The 16,172-nt window shown below is 50.2% G+C and overlaps 1 protein-coding gene across 1 annotated transcript in view; it reads right to left on the bottom strand.

Moving 5' to 3' along the window:
• Window positions 1–16,172, bottom strand: part of ADRA1D (adrenoceptor alpha 1D) — a 28,288-nt gene that overhangs the window by 2,332 nt on the left and 9,784 nt on the right. The gene's annotated exons all lie outside the window — the stretch shown is intronic.

A 16,172-nucleotide genomic window follows, 5' to 3' on the forward strand; every position in this document is an offset into this window, starting at 1 on the left:
TTTATTTGTGATAAAGGTACAAAGATAATTCAATAGAGAAAGGGTAGTCTTTTCATTTGTCTTTTCAACAAATGATCCTAGAACAATTGAACTAGATCTTGTTATGTAATACCTTAATGCAGAAGCATATTCATTACCAAGTCACGCATTTCCTGTAAAAATATTTTGATGGCTTTTCCAATAAAATCAGTTTCATTTGTAATCTTTTGTATTTTGTTTTATGCTTTTGCAAGCGTGACTCTGAGAAGGGACCCATATGCTTCCCTAGGTGCCTAAGTAGTCTGCAACAAAAAGGGGTAAGAACCTTCTAATTAAATGTTGGCCAAGGTTTGCTCCCTGCCAGGTGCTGTGCTGGGTTCACACACACGAGGAGGCATTACACATGGCCCTTATTTCCTAGCTAGTATGTGAATCAATATCTTTGAGATGCAGGTGGGGTGATGATGGTGGTGCTCAGTGTAGACAGTCCCTGACTTTTGATGGTTTGACTTAATTTTTTGACTTTACAATGGTGCAAAAGTGATATGCGTTCAGTAGAAACCATACTTCAAGTACCCAAACAACCGTCCTGTTTTTCACTTTCAATATAGTAGTTAATAAATTACATGAGATATGCAACACTTTATTATAAAATAGGTTTTGTGCTAGATGATTTTGCCCAACTGTAGGTGAATATAAGTGTTCTGAGTGTGTTTAAGATAGACTAGGGTAAGCTATGATGTTCGGTAAGTTATATGTATTAAATGCATTTTGACCTATGATATTTTCAATTTATGACAGGTTTAACAGGACATAACCCCCATTGTAGCTCCCCATTGCCACTGTGTGTGCATGTAGGGTGGCAGCCACAGGCTCACAGGTAGCTTAGGGGTTTTAGAGGATGTACAAGAGTCAGCCAGGATGAGGCATCGCAGAGGGTATTACAAGTGGAAGGGACAGGTGGGCAAGAAAATACCAAGTTTGGGTCCTGGGAATATCCTATAGGAGAAACTCAGAAAATCTCATTTGGGACAAACAGTGAAGGGGCTTACATGCTGTGAAGTTCAGCTTTCATTTTGTGGATGCTTACAAGCTGTGAATATTTTTAAGTAGGTGAGAGATAGAGCCTGGAATTAAGCCTCCATAAACACACTGCTCATGGGCTGTTGAAATGCAGGGCAATGGGGCTGTTCCAGTGGAAGTGGTCAGGAAAGGCTCCTGGGATGGCTTTGAAAAAGGAGAGTGCCAGGTAGGATGGGGCAGGGACACTAGGATCTGAGTTGTGCCAGGAAGACCCTCCTTTCCACAAACATCTCCCTTGACATCCCTACCATGGACCCAGAAAAGGTCATTTTTCCAGAAAGGCACATGACCAAATGCAAAGGTACGATCCAGGCAGCAGAGGCCACTCTTTCACCCTCACTTACCCTCAGCAACAGTAGGGGCAAGAGAGCAGGGGGCCAGGGGTGTTCCCTCCTGGATAGAGGCTGCAGGTGCCTGTGAGACCAAGCAGGCCAGGGGTGGGGACGTCCTTGACAAATTATGGGACATTCTCTCTCTTCCTCTTGCCTTCAAAGAAAAAAGAGCAGGGATCCCTACTGAGGAGGCAGAGGCACCGTTCCCCTCTCTTCGACCTGGGGATTATTAACTTTACTGATCACTTCTCCTCCCATTATACAGGGACAGTTTCTGGTGCTAACAGCCACCGCAGGGGAAGAGGAGGGTCCCATAGCATCATGGCATAGGCTTCTCAAACCTTGGTCATGTGGCCCTGAGCAAGTTATGTGGCCATCTAAGTTTGTTTTTTTTTTTTTTTTTTTTTTTTTTTTAGATGGAGTCTCGCTCTGTCTCCCAGGCTGGAGGACACTGGTGCGATCTTGGCTCACTGCAATCTCCGCCTTCTGGGTTCAAGCAATTCTCCTGCCTCAACCTCCTGAGTAGCTGGGACACGCCACCATGCCTGGCTAATTTTTGTTTGGTAGAGGCGGGGTTTCACCATGTTGGTCAGGCTGGTCTCCAACTCCTGACCTTGTGATCCACCTGCCTCAGCCTCCAAAAGTGCTGGGATTACAAGTGTGAGTCACTGTGCCTGGCCCATCTCAGTCTTACTTTTCTTTTAATATTATTTTTCTAGAAGGAATTTTGTGAAGATTCATATATTTTAGGTCCCAGCACTTAGCAGGTTCTTAAAAAGTATTGGTACCTATTACTTTTTTTTTTTTTTTTTTTTTTTTTTGAGACAGTGTTTCTCTCCCATCGCCCAGGCTGGACTTCGGTGGTACGCTCTTGGCTCATTAAAACCTCCTCCTCCTAGGCTCAAGCAATCCCCCTGCCTCGGCCTCCTGAGTAGCTGGGACTACAGGCGTGCATCATCATACCCAGCTAATTTTTGTATTTGTAGTAGTGTTTTGCCATGTTGGCCAGGCTGGTCTTGAACTACTGACCTCAAGTGATCTGCCTGCCTCAGCCTCCCAAAGTGCTGGGATTACAGGTGTGAGCCACTGTGCCTGGCCTATTAGTATCTATTACTTACCCCCATTTCTGTGGCTTTTGAGTGAAGAGACCTCAGATCTGGGAAGGGACCCAGTTTCTAGCTCTGGAGAGTGGCCAGAAACAGCAGCTGAGACCTAGTGGGTTTAGGGGCCACTGGTGCATCAGTCAGGATGTGTGAAGGAGATTATTTTCCCTGGGAGAGGGGTTGGGCCGTCCCTGGAATGTGGCGGCCACTAGTGTTGACCTCAGCCTCCAGGAAAGTGGCCCTCAAGAACAGCATTGCTCAATGGCTGCGAAGTAAGACAGAGTGCTGAAAATAGCCTTCTGACTCAGGCTACAATTCTTTTATATTTAGCCCAGGATGACAAATCAGTGGACTATGCTTTTCAGTGGTGAGCCTGAAGCTGGCCAGAGGGCATTGTTATTTGCATGGTTTTTATTCAGACTGGTGGGCAACATGGTATACTGTAGTATGGCCAGGTCACGTAAACATTAATGTGGTAATTTATGCTCAATCAACCTGAAGTCTGCTGTGAGCAGGGAAGTCCTTACACGAGAAGGAGCTGTAATACAAACTTAGCCTTTAACCTCCAAGGTTTTCCCACTGTATCCTGTTGAGGTTTTGTCTAACTTTGGGCTCTCCCAGAGCAGATTGACAAGAATAGAAATACAAGTTGTTAATTTGGGAGATAAATAAAACAGCTTGAGTGGAGTGGGAGAAAGAGACAGGGAAGAGAAGGAAACCAATAAAATGTGTGTTATCAAGTTATTGATCACTATGGGCAATGGGGTAGCTCCGGGTGGCTATGAAGAGGACAAACCTCAGTGTTCTCACACCAGTAGGGTAAGGGAGGTGGGGTATTTCTACGCCCATTCCCATCAGTCATTGTTTGGGCTGCTCCCTCTGGTGTTAATTTTCCACACTTTCTGTCTGCCACATGAGTGTGCAGAGAAGTCCCTGGGCAAAGAAATGCAGGCAGGTGCTTTAACAGAATTTGGCCCTCATGCACTAAAGCTCTGGGGGAGATGGGTGGGGAACCAGTGGCATCTGCCACAGCTTTGTTTTACGTGCTCTCTGCCCACTACATGTAGACATGTTGCCTGGAAATACAAACAATCTGTGCGTTGGGCTCCGGATTCCACAGGCAGTGGCTCTCAAGAGACTTCTCCTGTTCTGCTCACAGATGGCAGGTCTGAACTTCACACCCGCCTCTGCCCACAGTGCTCCAATCCACCACCTACACCTCCCTGCACTTGCCCACTCTCTTGGCTGCACCCCTCAGCATTCTCTCATGGGCCCACAGCCTCATGCAGGGATCTCTGGGAGTCAGAACGACAACTGGGCATTTCCTTCGCTGTGGCATACCATGAGTGTGAAATGGGGAACTGCCCCAAGACCCCTGAGCATGGGCACGTGGCTCACGGGTCTTGTTCTCTTGCGGCTCCAGTGTCTCTCTGCAGTCCTCTGTCTTCATGTGCAACAGCCAAGTGGCCATGCTGAGTCATGCTGCACTCTGGCCACAAGGGGCTCCCCAGTTTTGCCTCTAGGCTCTTGCACATGATTATCCTGGAATGCCCTTCCTCTATATCTGGTAGTGCCAGCTTCAGTGGCACCTCCTTCTGGAAGTCTCTCTTACGCCACCTGCTCCTGACCCAGCTGAGCTATTTTACTCCTCTCCCACCCGCAGAACATCACACTCCCTTTTAAGTGCCTAGAGCAGTATAGGTAATGATCAATTTCCTGTCTATTTCACCTGTAAAGGCTAAGCTCCCCCTACCATGCTTGGCATCTAGTAGGTACCTGATACATTCTTGGACTCTTTTCTGTGTATCGCATCTTGCAGCTCAGCCATCACCAACTCCTGTTGGCTCCTAAGTCCCCTCTACTTTGTATCACTTTCATGTTACTACCCTAGTCCAGGCTACCATCGTTGTCTACCTGCAGTGCCTCTTTCTTTTCCTTCCTTCCTTCCCTCCCTCCCTCCCTCCCTCCCTTCCTTCCTTTTTTTTTTTTTTGACATGGGGGTTTCACCATGTTGGCCAGGCTGGTCTCCAACTCCTGACCTCAGGTGATCCGCCTCGGCCTTGGCCTCCCAAAGTGCTGGGATTACAGGCATGAGCCACTGCTCCTGGCCCCTGCAGTGCCTTTCTAAGCAGGCTTACTGCTCCTGCCTTGTGCCCCCAAAGCTTGCTTTCTATACACAGCTGGGGATCCTTTTAAAATACAAGCCTGAGCATTTCACTTCTTCACTTAAAACCCATTAGCCACTGAGTGCAACTTCCTGCCTTCTCTCTCTCTTCCTTATCTGTACTTTGACCTCCTGCCAACTCCTTGGATTACTCCTGTCATCTCCTTCTCTGCTTAGCTGAGACTCCTACTCACCAGCACCTCAACTGTTCTCTTTTCCACCACCCCACCTCCTCATCCTTCTGGATCTAGGGAGACTCATCCAGCCAGATCCTGACTCTGGAGCACTCCCTGAACACGCTTGGGGTCTCTGACCTCAGCTCTCTGTCGCATATTTCCAGTGATCAAGGCTCCTGTCCTCTGCCAGCTCTCTCCCTTTTCCTGTATGGCTCTTTACTGCATTGTAGGTAGACAATGATGGGAGTGTTGATCAAGGTGGCATTAAGGAGGTGGCGCAAAGTTGGGGGGATTTGGCAGCCAAAAGGAGTTGGTAATGGATGAGGTGCAAGGTGTGATACAAAGAGTCCAAGAATGTATGAGGTACCTACTACGTGCCAAGCATGGTGTGGGGAGCTTAGCCTTAAAAGGTGAAATAAAGAGGAAACAGAGTTACCTACAGTGTAGCCTTTCCTATACCAAATCTTTACCCCTCTCTCCAAGCCTTGCAGCCTGCCCCTTCTTCTCCGGAGCAGTTAATCTTACCTCCTGTTTCACAGGGAAAGCAGAGGCCACAGAAACTAGGCACTCGCCCCGCCTTCCTCACCTCTCATCTTCTTTGGTAAGGAAGGGATATCTCCTCCCACCCAAGGTTAGTGTCCCTACTTGTATGGTGGAGCCCTCGATCCTTAAGCCGCCCATGAGCCTGCCTTGGTTATAGCTGCTGCCTCTCTGCTGGCTCCCTGGCTACCACCTTGTTCTCTCCACCTCTCCAGCCCTCACCTACAGTCTCCTCGTCCCCACCTGACCCTCACTCTTTGCTCTGATGCTTTACCCCACATGTTCCACCCCTCCCAGGCCTTCAACCTGCGGACACTGCCCTCATCCTCCTGGGTGCCGCTCATCTCATCTGTGGCTTCCAGGATGGCAGTCTCTTGGTTTTTACTACTCCTTGTCAGTTCCCTTGCTGCTCCTTCCTCACATCCTCACTGCTAAAATGTAGGAGTGCCTCATTTAGTCTTGCAGTTTCCTGTCTTTGCATTCTCCTGTCAATGTCATCCAGGCTCACGGTGTTAAATATTGACTTTACAGCTCAGATTTCTCTCCTTAATTCTAGACTCATAGATCCAGCTGCCTCCTAGACATCTCCATTTGGGTGTCTAGTGGATCTCACACTTATCCTGTCCTCATGAAGCTTACATTTCATTGGGGAAGACAGGAAATAAACAGGATAAACAAGGAAAATGTAAAGGTATCAAAGGGTAAAGGTATACTAGGAGAAAAAAATGAAGTGGGAAGGAAGATAGGAGGTGAATGTGCCTGTGATATGTGGCTGGGAGTGGTGGTATAAATTCTGGATAAGGTGGCCAGGAAAGTCCTGATGAGAACGTGACGTTTAAGTAAAGAGCTGAATGAAGTGAGTGAATGAGGTATGTGGAGATCTGGGGAGGAACATTCCAGCAGAGGAAACGGCAAGTGCAAAGGCCCTGAGGTGGCCCTGGTATGTTTGCAGAATGATGACAAGGTTGGTGTGGACAGAATGCAGTGACTGAGGGCAGAGAGGAAGCAGACGAGGTTAGAATTCAACCACCCACCCTCAATGTGCCCTCCCACCCCGTCTGAGACACCATCATCACTTGCCTTGATGAATCCAGCAGCCCCCTCACTGCTTGTGCCCCTGCCCCCTGAATCTTTTCTCAACCTGGCAGTTAGAAAGATTTAAAAGACTGGTCATGTCACTCCTCTGCTCAGAACCCTCCAACAGCTCATCTGCCTCTTCCTGGCAAGAGCCTATGACCTACACAGCTCAACATGTGCCCCCAAATCTCTCCTCTCCTCTCCTTCCCCTGCCTACTCTGTTCCAGCCACACTGCCTTCCCTGTTGCTTTTTGGACATGCCAGATGCACACCCACCTTGGACCTCTGCACTTTTCCCCCAGAATTTTCTTCCTCCAATATCCACGTGATTCACACCCTCACCTTTGTGATGAGATCATGCTGACTTCATCTTTATAATTGCAATATCCCCCAACTCTGTGCTCCCTGCCTGGCTCAGCTTGCTCTGTTGTGCCTCATGGTACTTGTCACCTCGTGTCCTATTTGAGTCACGATTCATATGTCTATTGTCTCTCTCCCTGCAACGAACATCCCTGGGGTGGGGCCGGGGTCTGTTTTGCTTGGTGCTGCATTCCCATTGCCAAGAAGACCTCACAGGCATATCATGCACACAGCAGGTGCACAATACTTGCTGAGTTTGCTGAATGAATCCCTCCTCTGTATCCTACACATCCAACTGGTCACCACGTCCTGTGCGGTAGATGTGCTTTTTAGCAGGTTCCCCGCACTTCACCATGTTCGTTAAGCCTTGGCTTGCTCTGTCATTTCATTTTGCTTAGGTGGCGACAGCAGCCTCTGACAGCCCCTGGTCTCACAGCCCCTGGCCTCAGCCCATATCCTTTCCACTCTGCACACAGCTGCTGGGAGACTTTTCCTTAAAAGCTGGTTTCTCTCCTTTCCCTTCTGAAAACTGTCAGTGGCTTCCGGTGGCTCAGAGGAATCAATCGAAACATGTTGCTGCGCACAAGGAAACACAACGTTTCTAGGGCCAGTGCTGTCTTTGTCCTGCCTTCCTCCAAATTCAGTCACGTTAAGCCCCAAGCAGATCCTCCCACAGCTGGGCTTCTTCTGCCTTTCTGCCAGGACTTGCTGCTCCCAGGAGCCTCCTCCCCCAGTCCCTGCAGCCCCAGGTCAGGTGTCTCCCCACCCAGCCTGGCTCAGCTGTCCTTTCCCATGTAACTACAGGTTCAAACAATTTGCTATTGCTCCATCTACTCTATGTGACTCTTGGTTTCTTGAAGGCAGGGATGGAATTTCCCTCCCTCCCTCCCTCCCTTCCTCCCTTCCTCCCTTCCTCCCTTCCTTCCTTCTTTTTCTTTTTTAAGTTTTTAGAGACTGGGTCTTGCTGTCACCCAGGTTGGAGTGTAGTGGTGCAATCATGGCTCACTGAACTCCTAGGCTCAAGTGAGCCTCTTGCCTCAGTCTTCCAATTAGTTGGGACTACAGGCACGTGCCACTGCACCTGGCTAATTGTTATTATTATTATTATTTTTTTGTAAAGACAGGATCTTGCTATGTTTCCTAGGCTAGTCTTGAAACCCTGGCCTCAAGTGATCCTCCCGCCTCGGCCTCCCAAAGTGCTGGGATTCCAGGAGTAAGACACTGTGTTTGGCCTGAGAAATTTTCTAAAAGGCATGTTTTTGCACTGTCCAATATGTTTTTCTTTTTATCCCAGCCTCTAGCACAAGTGCCTGACTCAAACGAAGCAGGGACTCTGAAATATCTGTTGAATGAACAAGTAAATGGCACTTGAATAGGTGGCTTCTAATGTGCAGAGGAAGGAAAAGGGAGCTGATGTTTTCTGAGTGTTCAGTACCTTCTAGGCACCATGCTGGGCCTTTTATGTAGTTCTCAATGAATCCTCATGGCATCCCGCTTTGCAGAACGATTCTAGTTACCCAGAGAGCAAGTAGCCCTTAGGGTCAGGACATGTATCTGAGTTGGTCTAGTCCTGAAGCTCCTGGTCCTCTCCTGATGTCACTTAAACATAGAAACAGAACTCCCCTTGGGCTTCCAGGGGCACTGGGGTCAGGAGGCACAGCCACTCCCTTTGTTCTTCCTGGTAGCTGCCCCACCAGCGGTGAGCCCATCCCACCTCTGGGTTTTCTCTCTCTGTCTTCCTTTCTTCTTCCTTTCTTCTTCCATTCTCCTTCCTTCCTTCCTTCTTCTTTTCTCCTTCCTTCCTTCCTTCTTCTTTTCTCCTTCCTTCCTTCCTTCTTTCTGTCTTTTTTGTTTTTTTACAGAGTATTGCTCTCTTGCCCAGGCTGGAGTGCAATGGCGTGATCCCGGCTCACTGCAACCTCCGCCTCCCAGGTTCAAGCAACTCTCCTGCCTCAGCCTCCCAAGTAGCTGGGAAAACAGGCGCCCATTACCACGCCCGGCTAATTTTTTGTATTTTCAGTAGAGATGGGGCTTTGCCATGTTGGCCAGGTTGGTCTTGAACTCCTGACTTCAGGTGATCCACCCACCTCGGCCTCCTAAAATGCTGGGATTACAGGCATGAGCCACCACGCCCGGCAGCCTCTGGGTTTTCACAAGGCTGGTCTATCGAGGAGGCTAGTCCTCCTCCTCTCTCCATAGGGGGCATTTCCCCTGGAGCTCAGCCTCGGCTCAGCCTAGAACCTTCTCCAAGGATGTTCCTGTGATTGCCTACTCTGCTGGGGTTTGAGGGGGTGATAGCGGCTTCTGGAGCGTGTGTGCTTGGAGCACGCTTCATTCTGCTTACACCAGGCCATGTGGCATTTGCTGGCCTGCATGTCCTCAAGGGCGCCTTGCAGGGCCTGCCACATCAGGTTCAGCTCCATGTCCATCCATCCAGACTGCTCAGAAGGGTTGGGGTGGGGCTTGCTAGCTGGAGAGAGTATCAGAATGACCCCAGACTCCTGGGAGGAACCTAGAGAGCTGCTTGGCCATCTCTTTCACCTCCTTCAAGTCTTTGCTCACAAAGTCTCTTTTGGGCTTGAAGTCAGGTGCTGTTGGTGCCCTGCCCAGGGCCCCCCAGGTGCTGTGTTTGCTGTCAGAGGCTGGCCATTGCGCCTTCTCTGGACAACTGCCCTCAGTCAGTGGGAGCTACTTCGACTGGATCCATGACACCTGCTTCCCAAGGGGACAGCCTGCAGCCAATGACAGCCAGTGTGGTGATAGAGAAGGCTGGGCCCCTTGCCTCAGCACAGTCCTGTTCTGCCTTTCTTGCACCAGGGATCCCTGTGGGGTTGGGCTAAGGCCAAGCTTTGCCTCAACCACATCCTGGCTTTAGCTCTTCCCCTCTGGCTTCCTGCCCTCCCTCACAGGTGTCTCCTGAAATCCCTCTTTCAAAAAATTCCTAACTGGGCACAGTGGTGCATGTCTGTAGTCCCAGCTACTTGGGAGGCTGAGGCGAGAGGACTGCTTAAGCCCAGGAGTTCAAACCCAGCCTGGGCAATTTAGGGAAACCCTGACTCTAAAAAATAAAATAAAATATTTATTTTTTAAAAAATCATCCAGGCTGGATATGGTGGCTCACGCACATAAATCCCAGCACTTTGGGAGGCTGAAGTAGGTGAATCTCCTGAGCCCAAGAGTTCCAGACTAGCCTGTGCAACATGGTAAAACTCCATCTCTATAAAAAAATATAAAAATTAGTCAGGTGTGGTGGTGCACACCTGTAGCCCCAGCTACTTGGGAGACTGAGGTGAGAGGATCACTTGAATATGGGAGGTTGAGGCTGCAATGAGCTATGATTGCACCACTGCACTCCAGTCTGGGCAACAGAGGTGGGTACATGCAGCCACTATGCAGGTGGCTGCATGTACCTGCCTTTTTTTGAGACGGTGTCTCGAAAAGAAAAAAGATCACCCAGCACCATGATATCTGTTAGAAAAAAAAAAACAAAATCCTTCAAGAAGAAGCCCCATCTCAAACTCTGCTTCTAGGGAACCCGACCCAAGACATTCTTTGTCAGCGCATGGACATGTCTTCAAGTGTTTTTGCTTGATCCCCAAAACCTTGGGACCAGAGATTAGCCCTTAATGGCCATCATCACTCTTCTGCCCCCTGCTGGGGAAAGGTGGGACCTGAGTGTGTACGTTTGTGTTCATTTCTCCCCATTCAACAGGAGACTTGCAGTGGGGTAGGGGTGAGCATGGCTGCATGAACCCACCTCTGAGGAGACCCAGTAAGGACGCAGGGAGGAGACGGCCAAAAATAGCACTCCCGCCTGCTCCTCTCTGTTTCTTGTTCTTGTTCTCCCATGTGGCGAGTCGCCATCCAGCTGGCTGGGCTGCTCCAGCCTGCCTTCCCCATTCCCTGTATTGGGGTGCCCATGTCAGGAGTCTAACCTAACGTTTGGGGGACTGTGCATCCTCTGGTCAGAAGAAGTGGGGCCTCTCCTGTGTCAGCAAGAAAAGCCACTCTCTGGCGTGTTGGCTGGGCCGACCTGGCCCACATACTGCTGGGGAAACTGAAGCAGGCGGTTGTTTACAGCCTGGATTATCATAAGCCAGTCCGTTTTCCTAAGGAACAGGAATGGCCAGGCCTGCAGGAGCTGCTGAGATGCTGCTAAGGCAGGGAGGGACATGGCTGGAGTCGAGCAACTGACTGGCCAAGGCTTGCTGAGGACAGACGGCGCTGAAGTCAAGGGGCGGACTGTGTGATTAATAGCACTCTTTTGGCATCACCAGAAGGAACTTGTTCTTGGCAGATTGACAGAATTCACAGCCAGCCTTGCTCCATAACTTGTAGACGACCATGAAATATCAGGCTGCACCTCAGCCTCCCCCATCTTCCTACCCTCTCCTCCACTGGGACTTTTCTATCCATAGTAAGCCATTCCCCTGGCCACAGAGATACAGAGGAGTAAAAACACCCCATCCTTCTAGATATTCAGTCTCCTCCCAGGGCTAGAAGAGAAGGAATTCCCAGTCCCAGACTCCCTTCCTCTCCCCCAGTTTGCTCAGCTGCTCACGCAATGGCCCAAATCTTGGAGCTCAGTAGCAGCCCTCCCCAGGAAAGGCTGGGACCTCTGTCGTTCACAGGCCTCTTTGCTACATTATAAAGGGTCAGCAAGCCTCTCTAATACAGTACACTTGAGCTGAGACCTGAAGACCCTGTGAGGGAGTGAGCCACGCATCTATTGGAGGAAAGAAAATTCCAGGCAGAGGGAAAAGCATGTGCAAAGGCCCTGAGGCAGCAGCGTGCCTGACAAGTTGGAGAGACACCCAGGAAGTTAGGACTGCCAAAGTGGAGAACGGGAGGAGAGGAGAGTGGTAAGAGATAAGGCCGTTTTGAAGGGGACACAATCATGGAAACCTGTCAGGAGGAGGTGACCTGGATACGGTCCAGATGTCAGATGGATTGTGAAGACTTGAAGGGGTGAGTCGAGGGCACCATGGGGCCTGCTGTGCCAAGCCAAGTCTCTTGCCTTCCTTGCATCACCAATTTTCTGTGGTGAGAGGTAACTGACAGGGTCCTCTCACTTGAGATGCACCAGGTGTAGGTCAGAAGTCCTTCTGTGCCCTTGTGTTTGCCTTGGGATCCTTGAGCTACCTGGGGCTGGCCCCTGACTCCCTTCTGTAGCTGAGGGGCAGGTGAAGGGAGGGCAGTTCCTAGAGCAACGGAGGCTGCCTGATGGAGCCCAAGTTAGGGAGATGAGCCACAGGCCTGTCCCACATCCTCTTGCCTCCTCTAGGCCTCCACCACGCCCCAACCATTTCTCTTTGACTCTTTGTTTGCCGCCTCTTCTTCCTTCTCTCTTCCCACACTCCATCTTTCTCCCCCTTCTTTCTCCTCTTTGTTGTCACTTCTTAACTCACTTATTTCCTGATTTGTGGTTTTGGAATGGCCACACCCAAGCTCTGAGTGACCAAGGCTGCAGTTCTGCCCCACGGCCAGGCTGGACCCTGATCCAAGCATGAGCCTCTCGGCTCTGGGGCCACACTGACAAATGGCTCCTGGGTGTGAGCAGAGCAGCACTAATAGCAGGGGAGAGAAGGTTCTCAGGCAGTGGCTGTGCTGTCTGGGAGTCCCAGCACTGAGCCGCCTGGGCTTTGCCCACTGGGCTCTACACTGGCTTTCAGAGACTCAAGACCCTGTTCTCCTAGGTGACCAGTTGCAAAGTGAGGGAAGTCCTACCCTCCAGCATGCACAGGGTGCATGGCGGGGCTGGGGGGTGCACGGCAGGCCTGGGCTCAGGTGGGGGCAGAGATGGGCTTAGGGACTCAGAGACTTCCTCAGGGACTTTGGGGGTCTGCCAGGGTCTGGGAGAGGATCGGGCCATGCAGGAAGGGGCCATGTCCCATGGCAGTCCTCAAGATCCCCTCGTGGCCAGTATCCAAGACATGGAAGTGAGCCTGGGGGATGTGTGTAGGGGCTTTGGGCTTCGGTGAGATGGAAAGCTGAACACGTGGCTTCTAACTACGGCCCTTAACCCTGGCCCCAGCCCGACCTCTGACCCAGGCAAGAAATAACATGGACTCTGGGGCCAAAGTAGTTGGGTTACAATGCTGGATCTGACGCTTATAAGCTGGGGGGACTTTGGTCATATTACTCAACCTCTCTGGTGCCTCAGTTTTCTCATCTGTAAATAGGGCTGCTACTAGCATCTGCCTCATAGGACTGTTGGGGGATAAAATGATTCGAACAGCACCTGGCACGCAGGATATATGTGTTTGTGATTAATTAATTAATTAATTAAGGTGGGAGAATGGGAATGGGAAAAACAAAACAGACTGAGGGATGTTTGGGAGGTCAGAGTGTCTGAGTGGGGCATGAGGAGGAGCTGAGGCTGATGCTCCGGTTCCTGGCTTGGACTCCAGAGGACAGACAGAGATGCCATTTGCCAAGATGAAGAATTTGCGGGGAGTGGCAGGCTCAGGGGGAGAAGCAGAAAGGTGGGCCTAGAAGAGGAGGACAGTGTGGCTGGGGTGTGGGAGTGTGGTAGATGGAATAATGCCCCCAAGACGTCCAGACCTGTGAATGTCACCTTCCATGGCACAGGGATCCTGAGATGGGCAGATTGTCCTGGAGGATCCAGGTGGGCACAAAGGAATGACAAGACTCCTCAGACGGGAAGGAGGGAGGCAGGAGGCTCAGAGCCAGAGAGGGAGAGGTGGCAACAGAAGCGGCAGTCGGACCATTCTGCGGATGGATGGAGGCAGGGCCACGAGCCGAGGCATCCAGTGGTCTCTAGAAGGTGGAAGGGGAATTCTCCCCAAGTCTCCAGAGGAAACGTGGCTTGCTGAGGCTTGGATGTTTGGATTTCTGGCCTTCAGAACTGGGAGGTAATATATTCTTTGAAGCCACTCAGTTTATGGTAATTTGTTACAGCAGCAACAGGAAATGAATACAGTTTGTCTGAGGGGCTGCTGGCACCTTAGCGGCTGGACTTGGGGCTGGAGCTGAAGAGGGCTTGTCTGGAAATGTGGATCTGAAGGGGAGAGGGGTCTCCGAGGAAGGCTGAGAAAGAGCAGCCAGAGGACCAGGATGGGGATGGGAGAGAGATATTAAGGATCATAAGAAGAAAGGGGAGAGGGACAAACTGATATACAGGAGTGAATGAAAGGACTTAAAAGAGACCCCTAGCCAGATGTGGTCTCAGCTACTGGGGAGGCTGAGATGTGGGAGACTGCTTGAGCCCAGGAGTTGGAGGCTGCAGTGAGCTGTGATCATATGACTGCACCCCAGCCTGGGCAACAGAGTAAGACCCTGTCTCTTTCTTTAAAAACAATTAAAACAAAAATTTCACTCCATTATTCTGCTCTGATAGACTCTGTCTCTTGAAAAAAAGAAAGAAAGAAAGTAAAAAGAGCCCTCTGAATGTGAGGATCTGGCAGCCTCCGGTGACAGTGCCAAGGCAGATCCAGGGAAGTGTGTGCCCTTAGCTCTGGGGCAGGTGTGAGAATGGCAGGAGCTACCCTGAGTGGGGCTGATGCATGTGGCAGGTGGAAAAAGGTGTTCTAATCAAGACAATGTCAGGACTTTTTTTTTTTTTTTTGAGATGGAGTCTTGCTCTGTCACCCAGGTTGGAGTGCAACGGCTCCATCTCGGCTCACTGCAACCTCCGCCTCCCAGGTTCAAACGATTCTCCTGCCTCAGCCTCGCAAGTAGCTGGGACTACAGGCGCATGCGACCGTGCCTGGCTAATTTTTGTATGTATGTATGTATGTATGTATTTATTTATTTTAGTAGAGATGGGGTTTCGCCATGTTGGTCAGGCTGATCTCAAAATCCTGACCTCAGGTGATCCACTGGCCTCAACCTCCCAAAGTGCTGGGATTACAGGTGTGAGCCACCACGCCCAGCTGACAGGATATTCTTTTAAGAGTTAAGAGGGTCGGCCAGGTGCAGTGGCTCAAGCCTGTAATCCCAGCACTTTGGGAGGCCAAGGTGGGCAGATCACTTGAGGTCAGGAGTTTGAGACCAGCCTGGCCAACATGGTGAAACTCCATCTCTACTAAAAATTTAAAACATTAGCTGGGCATGGTGGTGGGCGCCTGTAGTCCCAGCTACTTGGGAGGTTGAGGCAGGAGAATCACTTGAACCTGGGAGGCGGAGGTTGCAGTGAGCAGAGATCATGCCACTGCACTCCAAACTGGGCGACAGAGCAAGACTCTGTCTCAAAAAATAAAAAACAAATAAAATAAAATAAAATAAAGCAGCTATTAATCTTTAAAAAAAAGATTAAGAGGGTAAGTAGCAAAGAATATGAAAGACTACAGCACTAAGTGGGGGAAGGCTGAGGACAAAGGGGTCCACGGGTTGAGGGAGAATCTTTAAGAAAGCTCTGGACATGTCAATGTGCTGTGTGTGTGGACAGGAGACAGGTGGGAGACAAAGACATTTGAGGAGTAACTGAAAGAGTAAGTCTCTTTAGAAAGGAAAAAGGGTTGAGCTCTAGAGAGTCAGAGCTCACAGAGAATCTGCAGGACTTTTGGGGAGACCCTGAGGGCTGTGTCGAGGCAGCAGCCTGACTATGGAAAGTGTGACTTTTCTCCAGCAAGTGCTCAGCTAGACCTTGGTTTGCACTAGTTTGCTACAATTTCAGAAATGCTGTGATCTCTCTTTGGAATATTTACACCATGAAAATAGGCAGACGCTATAAATCAGCTTCCATCTCAGAGCCAATTGTTAAAAATTTACCAGGACATCATAGGGAGGAATGGTGTAATTCAGGATCTGGGGCTCACAGAATTAGGAGGAAGTGAGGGAATTAAAGACGGCAAGAGAGGATGAGGCGACAGATCATGGGAGCTGGCTGAGGAAGGGATGCATAATCGACTGGGAGACAAGGTGAGGGCAGGAAGGTGAAGGCTTGGTCAAGGCTGGGGTTGATAAGCAGGTGTAATGGGAGCCAAGCAGGGAGGACAGGAGCAGATGGACTCAGGAGGAAGAGCTTCGCCGAGAATTCTGGGGGAGGGAGATTAAAATGGGCACATGGACCAGGGCATAGGCCTTGGAGGAGAGGAGGAGGGGAAGGTCACTGTAGTCTCAAGGCCAGAGTGTCATCATGGGTCATCCTCAGTACAGTGGAGTCACACTGATGACCAGGGTAGGGGTGGGAGTGGGGAAAAAACAGTGTGATTCCGATGCCCAGATCTTTAATGAATGGAGCAGGGTGATCAACAGTTCGTCAGATGTTTGAGACAAACATATCAGCAGGAGCTGGGCAGAGGACAAGATCTTCAGGGGAGGCGGAGGAGGAATATATGCCCAAGGACAGAAGCCCCCAACAGTGTTGTGTTTTTCTTCTACCGAAAATAAAATG

Source organism: Macaca thibetana, chromosome 10, assembly GCF_024542745.1.
Source record: "Macaca thibetana thibetana isolate TM-01 chromosome 10, ASM2454274v1, whole genome shotgun sequence".
Taxonomy (NCBI): Eukaryota; Metazoa; Chordata; class Mammalia; order Primates; family Cercopithecidae; genus Macaca; species Macaca thibetana.